Source organism: Nelumbo lutea, chromosome 2 (assembly GCF_056320005.1).
Source record: "Nelumbo lutea isolate HS-2025 chromosome 2, American lotus-T2T, whole genome shotgun sequence".
NCBI classification, from domain to species: domain Eukaryota; kingdom Viridiplantae; phylum Streptophyta; class Magnoliopsida; order Proteales; family Nelumbonaceae; genus Nelumbo; species Nelumbo lutea.
In genome coordinates this window covers 45159036-45169742 of record NC_142685.1, presented here as the reverse complement: position 1 = coordinate 45169742, position 10707 = coordinate 45159036, and positions in this window count along the sequence as shown.

The following is a 10707-nucleotide window of genomic DNA, read 5'->3' as shown; positions in this document are numbered from 1 at the left end:
AGAAAATGAACCCCCTTATCTCTGAGCATACACCAGTTGGGTGGATGTACCAAGAGCAATCCTTGTATTGTATTGGGAAAGAGAAGACGATGGATTTAAACAGTTGGATTCCGTACAAATACAAGGTTGTTGTAATGGCAGAGGAGAAGAAGATTGGACTCATAGCTCAATAAGATCATCGGGTTCAAGGTCTTTACGGGATGCTTTGAATTGCATCCATGGCCTACTGTATCAATTTCTCCAACTCACCCTTAGAATGCCCATCATCATCCTTGTTGTCTTCATTGTCTTCAATGCCATCGCCACTATCGGATCTCACTAAACCCAGAGGTGTTAAGTTCATTGCCGAGGTTTCCTTGCTGGTTTAAGAGACAACACGGAATGGCAAATGGTAATCAATTAATCCAAATTAACTCTACTCAGATGCTTGATTGATGGGTAAGAGCAATTGGGCTTTAATGTTGAGCTGTCTCAACTACCTTACCAGTGAGTTTTTATCAAACCTGATGACATGGGACGGATCAGTGGACTAAACGGTGTGCTTTGTTATCCACTCATGTGTGGCCTCCTTCTCAACCATCCATTACAATAAGGTTGAGTAGATTACGAAAAGGGGACTACAATGGTCTGAAACTCATATTGTATGGGAAAGAAAACAAGGGAATCTAGGTGGAGTTCCGGTAAGAGTGCCCCATTTTCTGCTTAAGATATGTTACACTTTGAAAATTTGAAGAAAATTTAAGGGTAAAATAGTCTTTTTGATATTTCCATTACAGGTTCCTAATGGTTGTCTATTGTGAGAAATGTCTGGGGTACTCTAGTAATTTCTTAAACAAGAGGGTAAGTTTGTGCCCATTTGCTAAATCATAAAGGTAGTTTAAGCATTTAACCCTGAGTTTGAATTTATATGAAAGGAAGGGCATTTTCATAATTTTGGGTATAAGGGGCACTTTTGTTAATTTTGAAAATTCAAGGGAAATTTGGTAAATTTGGTAAGGGGGTTAAAGCGGGGTCTAGGTTTAAAGGAGAGGATTTCGGGTCAATAATTGAGGGTTGGGATGAGTATGGGCATTCACATTGATTTTGTATAAGTAAACATGATTGGCTAAAATGGAATCTTTTTCAAACAAAGGTGCCAATGAGGATATTTTTAGCTGAAATTTTGTAGGGTGGGATTTTTTATCATTTCGGATTGAATGGTGAGGTCAAATTAGCTCAACTAAGCCTAGATTAAGTAGATCATGAAGGGGGGTGATTCAGTCGATCAGGAGCCTCGAAACAAATCTTTGTACAATTGAGACTTGAGAGGCAAACAAGGGTATTTTGAGATGAACTTGTAGGTAGGGGTTTAGGGTCTAGGGGATCTAATGGTAATGTTTGATTGGTTCAGGGGATCAAGATTGGGGGAATTTGGATCAAGAAGAGTGTCCGAAATGAAATTTTATCTTAATAAAAGGCTAAATGGGAAAGCTTTAGGTTCAAAATTTATGGGCAGTCATTTTCACATGTCTGAAGTCCAATGGCATAGTCTAATTGATTCAAATGTGTTTGGATCAAGGGGATACGGGTTGTTGATTGTGGGTATTTAGGCTAACGAGAGAGCTTAAAAGGGAATCTTGGTTTAATGGATGGGTGGATGGAGGAGTCTCGAGATGAAATTTTATGGGCAATTATTTTAGGAGGTGTAAGCGTCGGAAAAATCAGCTCACTTGCCACTTGGGTTGGAAATGAAGTTGCTACCCATCAGTATAGGAATTGGAAGTGATGGGACCACTAGGAATGATTTTCAAAAAACGTTTTTATTTTAATAGTGACTCCAAAGCCCAATGCACCAACTAACCAGTTTAGGTAAGACTCAAATGGGAGAGGGAAGGGATTAGGCACCCCTCTCCTAAATCTAATAGATTTGGCCCACATAGTATACCAATAAACAAGCATTAAAATGAACAATTATTTGGACAAAAAAGATGATAAAGAAAAAAGACCACAACAATAAGACAACATAAAAGTAAATTTTACCTATTTTTATTTTTATTTTTATTTATCTATTTTTGTTCTAACTTTTCCTAACTTGCCAATATCCCTTAACTACTAAGCTAACTACAGTCCTAATTATCGTAGATTTCATTACCATTACTTTTTTGTTATTATTATTATTTTTAGAATCATGCTACTCTCTCTATAGCTGATATCCCCTCCCCCTTTAGTCTAATTTCCAAACACATTGAATCACCTTTGATCTAATCACTCAATTTAAACTACTTAAATCAATGAAACAAGCCAACAACTACTTACTTCACACTCAAACAACTAAGATGAAGAGGACATAATCTGATTAACCAGCAATTAGCGATTGACAATGCAGATAAATAGCAAGGGTATGATCAGAAACATAATAGAACAAATGACAGATTAATGGGATACAAATAAGAAATCAATTTTATGTTTAGAGTTTAGACTTCAAGCTCAACGATTATCCCACTTTAACCCATCTAAATTTCATAAGAAAGATGGAAAAAAAGGAGAAAAAGAAATAACTGGCCGGTAAACTAGTAACATAGATCAGTCCAGAAACAAGCAAGGTAATAACAGATATCAGTCTGAAAACAAAATCAAATCATATGAAAGAAAAATTATGTTGATCTTGATCCTCCTAATAGTTTACGAATATAAGAAAAAACATAGAGCTATCAAGGAAAGAAAGAAAGAAAAAAGGAAAACAAGAAAGAAACTATGTCGAGATTTGGGTTGGGGGCAAGAGTCTATAGGAACACCAGTATTGTTGAATCTCTCCCCTTTCTGCTAGTCTCGATTACACCCTGGTACCATAGAGAAAATGATGCCATGTAGGCGCCACATCAGAGAAAGCAGTGATTCAAACAACGCCCTTTTATTTGGTACCATTTTTCCCAAAAAAAAAAAACATTGCTCTAGACTACGCCTTGGAAATCAGGAAAGTGTGGTCTAGAGCAATACTAAATTCAATGTTTTCTAAGAAAATGGTGCATAGCTGATAGCAGTGCAATGATGTGGCATCTTCTTGGACATTGGATAATGTAGAACAATGTTGAGATTGTTACTGCCAACACTAATACCAATCAAAACCAATGTTGTTTTCTTAGAAAATGCCTATGTGGCAGCACCGATTCCAAACAAAAAATATGCGCCTATAACTCCACATGTGCAGCACCGTTTTTATGAAAAAATGGTGTTATATTCCCAACACCAATGCCAAATACCTACTAAATATATGTGCAAACTTTCAAGGGATATATAGTCAAAATAAACATTGTGAGCCCTACTCAAGACTGACCCATCCCTTTCCATTTCCCGCTTCCTATATTTTCTCTTCTTTCCCTCCCTAGTCTGCTCTTTTCTGCCTTTTCTCCATGGAGGACTTAGAAGCCTTAAATGAAACTTTTTGAAATATGCTTCATGTAAATAACCTGTTTGGTATTGAGCTTGTTGATATTCAACCTCACCTTCTAGAAAATCTTCATGGAAACTAGGCCTCTTCTTTTGTCTATAGATTATTTTCTCATCTAGCCAACCAATTTTTTGACCTATAAGGACTTTACTCTATCTAGAATCTTGATCATGTCTGCCTTCTAATGGATCCTTTTCAGCAAGGACACTTTAGATTGAGGTTTCGTTATGAAGATGATTTCATTATAATTCATGACAATGGTCCTTGGATACTCAATGGACAATGGATCATCCTGAAACCATGGGTGCCAGGAAGACCTCAGTCTGAGTGGCATCTGAATCAGATTGAACTTTGGGTACGGTTGCATGATCTTCTATATGAAATTCTATCTGAATGTCTAAAGTGACCCCTCTTTGAAAGAATCGGTCCCATCCATGAAATAACAGATATTCAAAACTATATTTGAGCAAAGGTGCTTGTTACTATTGACCAACCCCTAAAAGTATGATACTTTTGCAATGCCACTCATTGGGTTGTTTATTGTTATGAGGATCTTTCTGTTACTTGTTACATTTGTGATCGAGTTGGTCATTTTTTCAAAGATGTTCTCAGCTTATACCCCATATCTTTGGGCAATCGTTTGAACAATACTTTAATCAAAGAGTCATGCACCTTCCTGGACCCTAGTTACGTGCAGAAGTTCCTATGAGGCATAACTGGCATCACCCCTCATTTTGTACCTTCATTCAAGTTCCAGCTCCGCCAAACTCTTCCCCAACAACTACTCCACCGGTTTCTACTCCAACTGCTCCTCCACACTCTTCTCACCCAACCAATATTACTTTAGCTCGAGTTACTTCTTTAGAAGCTTTTTCTACTCAATCTACCAGTAATCCTACAATGAGAGTCTCCTAAAAAACATTTCATATTGTTGAACATTCCCAACAACTTTTATCCAATTTATTTTCTTCTTCTTCTATCGATCCTTCATCTTCTCGAGGAAAACGACCTTAGATTGACCTTCTTAAAGTGGTCAGATTTAGAAAATTTGTATGGTGTTCAAGTGGTTGGTAATTACTCGCTGACAAGTTGCATTGTGTTGCATCAAAATGGTGATCGCACCCAAAGGTGGATCATTATTTTGTGCAAACCAATGGGGCAAGATGTTTGATATGAATGACTTAAATATCAGTTGATCAGTCTTGTGGAGATTTTATGATGTTCATGATATGCAAACCAAAGGTATAAATGAAAATACAATGGGGGGGGGGGGGGAGAGAGAGCATTTGTATGTTGTATTTTTTGCCTAAAGGTGAAAATACAATGAAACATCAACTCTTCTCATTGAACCAGACCCATTAAGCTTTCAGGGTCACTCTTGGCTATTTGTTTGGTATTGAAACTTTGAAGGGTTCAAACTTCTCTGACTGGAAAGAACAAATAGAGATAGTCATGGCCATTCTTATGATCGACTTTATCCTATTAGAGGACAAACCTCCAAAGCCCACTAATCAGAGCACAAAAGAGGAAAAAGATAAACATGAAGATTTGGTGAGAGAAGGGGTGGAGCAAGGAAATTTTCATGAGGGGGACCAAGGGAGGGAGGAACAAATATGGATGATCATGGGGGGGCCAATCCATTGGAGTGGGAAATGGGGGAGGGGGAAATTTACATGAAATAGTGGGGATTTTTGGGCCATAGGGGGGCCATGGCTCCCTTGGGTCCTCCTGGCTCCGCCCCTTAAGAGCCAATCGTATTTGCTTGATGGTAATGAAATGGACAATTTAAAAGAATATTAGAGGTGGTATCCTAGATGAGACGGTTGCTAAGAAATACATGACTAGGGTTCAGGAGTAGATTGATGGCTCCACCAAAGCAATTTCCCTAATGACACAATTAGTGAATTTGAAATATGAGGGTGCGGGAAGTGTAAGAGAACACATACTTCACATGGTTGATCTTGCTACTCAAATGAAAAACATAGAGATGAATGTGGATGATGGATTTCTTGTCCAATTTATTCTAAATTCTCTCCCATATCAATTTGATCAATTGAAAGTTACATACAATGCTCAAAAGGACAAGTAGAGCCCTAGTGAGCTGATTTCCATGTGTGTACAATAAGAGGAGAGGCTGAAGAAAAGTAAAGTTGATAGTGTGGATCTTGCTGTATAGACACCCCAAGGGCCAAATAAGAAGAAATTTTTCAAAAGCCAAATGAATGTTGGAAAGTTCAAAAAATTTAGGGCAAAGAAAGGTACCTTGCTAACTTACTGTAAGAAGATGGGGCACATAAAGAAAGATTGTTTAAAGTTCAAAAAGAACATGAAGAAGAAAGGTACCTTGCTAGTTTATGTAGTTTCTGAATTTAATCTTGCTGATGTATCTTCTAATACTTGGTGATTTGATACTAGGGCAACCCTACATATTTCAAATACTATGCACGACTTTCTCAACAGCAAGGGGTTAAGTGATGGAGAAAGAGATCTAGTGATGGGGAACGGTGTCAAAATATGAGATGAAGCAGTTGGAGTCTATAAATTGATTTTAGACACCAGTTTTGTTTTAGACTTAGAAAATGTTATTTATGTACCTAGTATGATGAGAAACCTTTTGTTAGTTACAAAATTGAATGTTCTTGGTTTTAAGTTTAATTTTGGAAATTGTGCTTTTAATTTAATTTCTCAATCTTGTGTTGTTGGTATTGGAACATTATGTGATAGATTATATAAATTATTAGGGAACAAGAGATTATTGTAGAGCATATTAGCAATACAACTATGATAGTTGATCTATTAACCAAGGCTCTTGATGTAAAATTCTTCATGGAACATGTAACCTGTATTGGTGTTGTAGAATCATTTGATTCACATGGTTAGTGGGAGTATCTTTTGCTAGCATAAAGACAATTGTTGTTCCCATATAATATAATTTTTCTTTCATTTGTTCTACATCAAATTATTTGCTTTTCCACTATAATGATTCCGATGGGTTTTGAATAACAGGAATCTAAGGGGCCATACAGGTGGAAGAGATGTGATTGATCACCACATTATATAGATCATTACACATTTAGGTCATAGACTATGGAGGATGTGGATGCCAATACAATGACCATGAAACAACATTACATTGTTAGTGAGATGTAATGATCTTTGTGATCTTGTATTGACAACCTTATTTGTCTTAGTTTGGTTTAATATTTTGAATGCCATAAGGAATGTGAATGGAGTGCGTTTAATTAAGTATGAAAAAGAATATAATAATAATAATAACAACAACAATAATAATAATAATAATGATGATGATGATGATGATATGTCATGAAATAATGCACTAACTCATAAATCTTTGCAAGACTAAGTGGGAGATTGTTAGAATAATTCTTTTGTTTTAATGGTCTTGCAAAGAAATGTTCAAAATATTTCTTCTTTTGTTTTAGTGGTCTTGCAGCGGACCATTCAATACTAATACGTTCATAGGGCATTCAAAGCCATGAACGTGTTACCTTGATGGGAAGGTAATTGTTCCTTGAGATGACTATAAATGGGAGGGTCCCCAACCCCGTGCTATCTATCCCAATCCACAAAAAGGCTCTCCCATCGAGCAGATAGTTGAAACGGGGTTGAAGTGATCTCCTAGATAGTTGGATCAGCCATGGCTTCTTCAAGATCACCGGTTTCAGGTAAGGATTATTTTCTGTTTTCTCAAGAGCAAAGGTTGATATTATTTTAACATATTGTTCTCCTTCCTTAGTTTTCTTAGATTTATTTTCTATATTTGCGTATTTAGTTACAGGTTGATAGTTGTAATAAGGATGGCAATCTAATAGCTATAATAAACATGAGGGAAAGACATTTTTGTCTTTGATCTTCTCTATTTTTCTTTTTAACTCGGGCTACACCGATTTATAACAAATTTTGTGTTTTTTATATGTATGCACAATTCAACGAGTCAACAAGGGAGAGGAAAACATTTGAAGTAGTGCAAGAGCAATTGTGTGTTAACGAGGCTGAAGAATAAGAAGAGAAGCAGGTTTGATGGCATAGTATGAGCTTTTCAGAGGCTTTGTTGATATATTTATTTAATGAGTGCTCTACAGGTTAAGAACAAGGAAATTGTGACTCAAAGAAGCTTCTGAACCATCATAGAACAAATACCTTAAAGCTAGGACTCCTCCCTCATGATACACAATTTGGTTGTAATTTTGGAAGATGAATTGTTTTGTTTTACCAAAATCTAAATCTAAACTTGTATGCATTAAGAAATTGGTGCGGATATGTTTGTGAGCAAGCCTTGTAGGCCACATGTCAAAACAAAGTCCTCTTGTCTTTTTTGTTTTTTTTCCTTTTACATTTGCTTGGGTTGTCTATTATTCAAATATACAATTCTAAGTTATGAAATTGGTTAGTAATATGGGTAAAAAAACAGAAATTGGTTAGTAATAGGTAATTAACATGTAATAAATAATGGGCAAATTTGTTAAACTACCCCTAAGGTTTAGAAAATTGATTAACAATACCTCTACTATTTTAGTATTGTCTTAAAGTATCCGTATTGTTTTTAACAGTTGACTAAATCTTCATTATCGGCATTGTCAATTAACGAAAGGATTAAAAAGAATATCTTGCCCATCATCCTTCTTTAATTTTTCAAGAATAGGAAGCAAATTACTATCTTGCCTCCATCTCCACCTCTGCCTTTGTCTCCGTCTCCATCTCCATCTTCCATTGGTCATGTTCACCTCTGCCATCTCTTCAATCATACATTGTCCACCATTGCCTCCGTCTCCATCTCCGGTCGATAAGATTGATGCTACTGCAATCTAAGCAGTAGAATTGAGAGCCATGGGGGATAATATATCATCGGGAAGTGTTGGCGCCGTTGCTGCTCAATGATCAGCAGCAATTGTCGATGTAAAGACTATGCGCCATGAGGAAAAGATTAAGTTGGGGGATGGTCTCATGGTAAGAAATTTCATCATTAAATAGGAGATAAATGTAAGAGATGTGAATATTTGTTTTTTTTACCACATAGGATGCAACGATTAAGTCACCAGGAAGCAAACTGCTTTTCCTTGAAAATGGTACAGCAAAGCTTGTCGGATTGACAGAAGTGAAAAAGAAAGGAGAAGAGGATAGAGAAAAAAAGGGAGAAGAGGGTGACTGCTAGAACGAGAGAGGAGGATTGCTCCGACCAGCGCCTCCACGCCTTCACCCTTGCTCCGACCCTTTCTCTCTATAGGGGTTTACAAACCCTTGCTCTAACCAACGATGGTGGATATCTGGGTTCCTTGTAGATCTGAGAGATACTCAACAGACTTGAGGCAAGTTGTAGAAGAGGAAGGATGGAGAGAGATAAGGGTAATATTGGATTTTAAAAAAATTATGTGTCAATTGTTAGGGATACTTTTAAGAAAATACTGGAATAGTAAGAGTATAGTTAGCCAATTTCATAAACTTAGGGGTAGTTTAAGAAATTTGTCCATAAATAATCCTATTAAATTTAATCCCCCTATTGAATTTTTACTTGAAGTTTCATTAACATTCAAAATAAAAAGAAAAATCAATTGATCCACCTAAATAAAAGATGTAGAGAAATTTCAATCCACCCGTTTCGGCCATGAAAGAATGAATAGTCTATTCTCTCCGGTTAAGGACGTTAACACAAAGGGTCGGGTGGTTGTTTGTGCTCGTGAGTGGTTGAGTGAGGAAGCACTATCGAATGTTCATGATGATAGAGGGATAATAATTTGGCGCATGTGGCCATGAGATGACAAATTTAGCCCCATTTGCAATTCATGTGAATGTTGAGTTTGTCGTGCTAGGGTGCCAATTGGTAGGTCGGCTAGTTAGTCTCAACAGATATGCAGATTGAAGTTTCTGGTTGTTGCTAAAACCTCTTATAAAGTTTGACAATTGTAATCACTTCTCCTGAAAGTTCTAACATAGTTTGTAAGTAGATCCTATCTATTAGAATCCTCTAAAAAGAGACATAAAAAATGCTAAACTATCCATATAGTTATTTTGATCAAAATGTTTATTTTATAAATGTTCTCTTTATGTGAATTTTTAGCCAAAACCCTTCCAATCTCTTTTTTTAAAATGGACTTATTTTTCAAATTTGCCCTCCATATTAATCTTTTAAATGTAAAGTTACAACCTTAAATTCTCTATTTTTCTGTTGTTTATAAAGTTTTTTTTCTTTCTATAGAAATCAGGCTCAATAGTAATTATATGGGTATTTTGGACATTTCTATATCTCTTTTAAGAGAATTCTACTAGAGGGATCTATTTGCAACTATCATAAAGTTTAGGGGAGGTAATTGTAAAATTGCAATTACCAAAGTTGATGGGAGATTTCAGAAACCGTCTGAATATGAGAGGTTTCAACAATTTACCCTAAAAAAGGGCACCATTAGCAATTTGCTTTTAGCCACAAAGTAACGTTTTTGATTTTGAAACCTGAACCCAAACCACGTGGCTAGTGGGATGGCGATTGAGCCATTTGTAAAGTAGTAATTAAAGTGATAGTAATTAATTAGTGAATATTGGTCGTGTGAGTATTGAAACAAAATACATAGATGTGGCTATCATATGGTACCAAAAAAGCCTTGATATTAGATATCATATGGTACTACTCCCATTCCAATGCTATTAGATAGAGCTCTAAATATGTTCACAGAAATTCTTGATGGGAATAAATTCATTACCTGTACCACATCTCACAAGTGGTATAAACAAATCAATTGGATTGTTCCAAAATATGGTTTTATCAAAATGAACTTTGATGCCTCTCACATTAGTGAAGGAAAATGTTCAGTGGCCTGTATAGTCCGGTACCATCTTGGTAAGGTGCTAGCAGTCAAAGCATATAAATTTGGTATTTGTTCCATTAACCAGGTTGAAGCTTGGGTTGCATGGCAAACCCATGTTCAAGCTACAAACTTTAGGGAATTTTTTATCATCATAGAAGGAGATTCATTTCTTGTCATCTCTTGCTTCAAAGGAAAGGTAGATATTCCTTGGAACCGGGAAGGTACTATTTCGAGCTGCTTATGAAAGAGAGATTTGTTCAAAGGAGATTTTCACGATCAACATGTCTACAGAAAAGCAAATCAGGTGGCTGATTGGCTAGCTCGGAAAGCTCTATCTTCTTCTTCTTCTTCTTCTCTAGATTTTAGCATCTTATTTCTTCCCCCTTCTCTTCTTCTTATTTGTTCTACTAACTTTTGGGGACGTACTACCCCTTGTTGTGTGTAGTACATTTCAGTTTATTA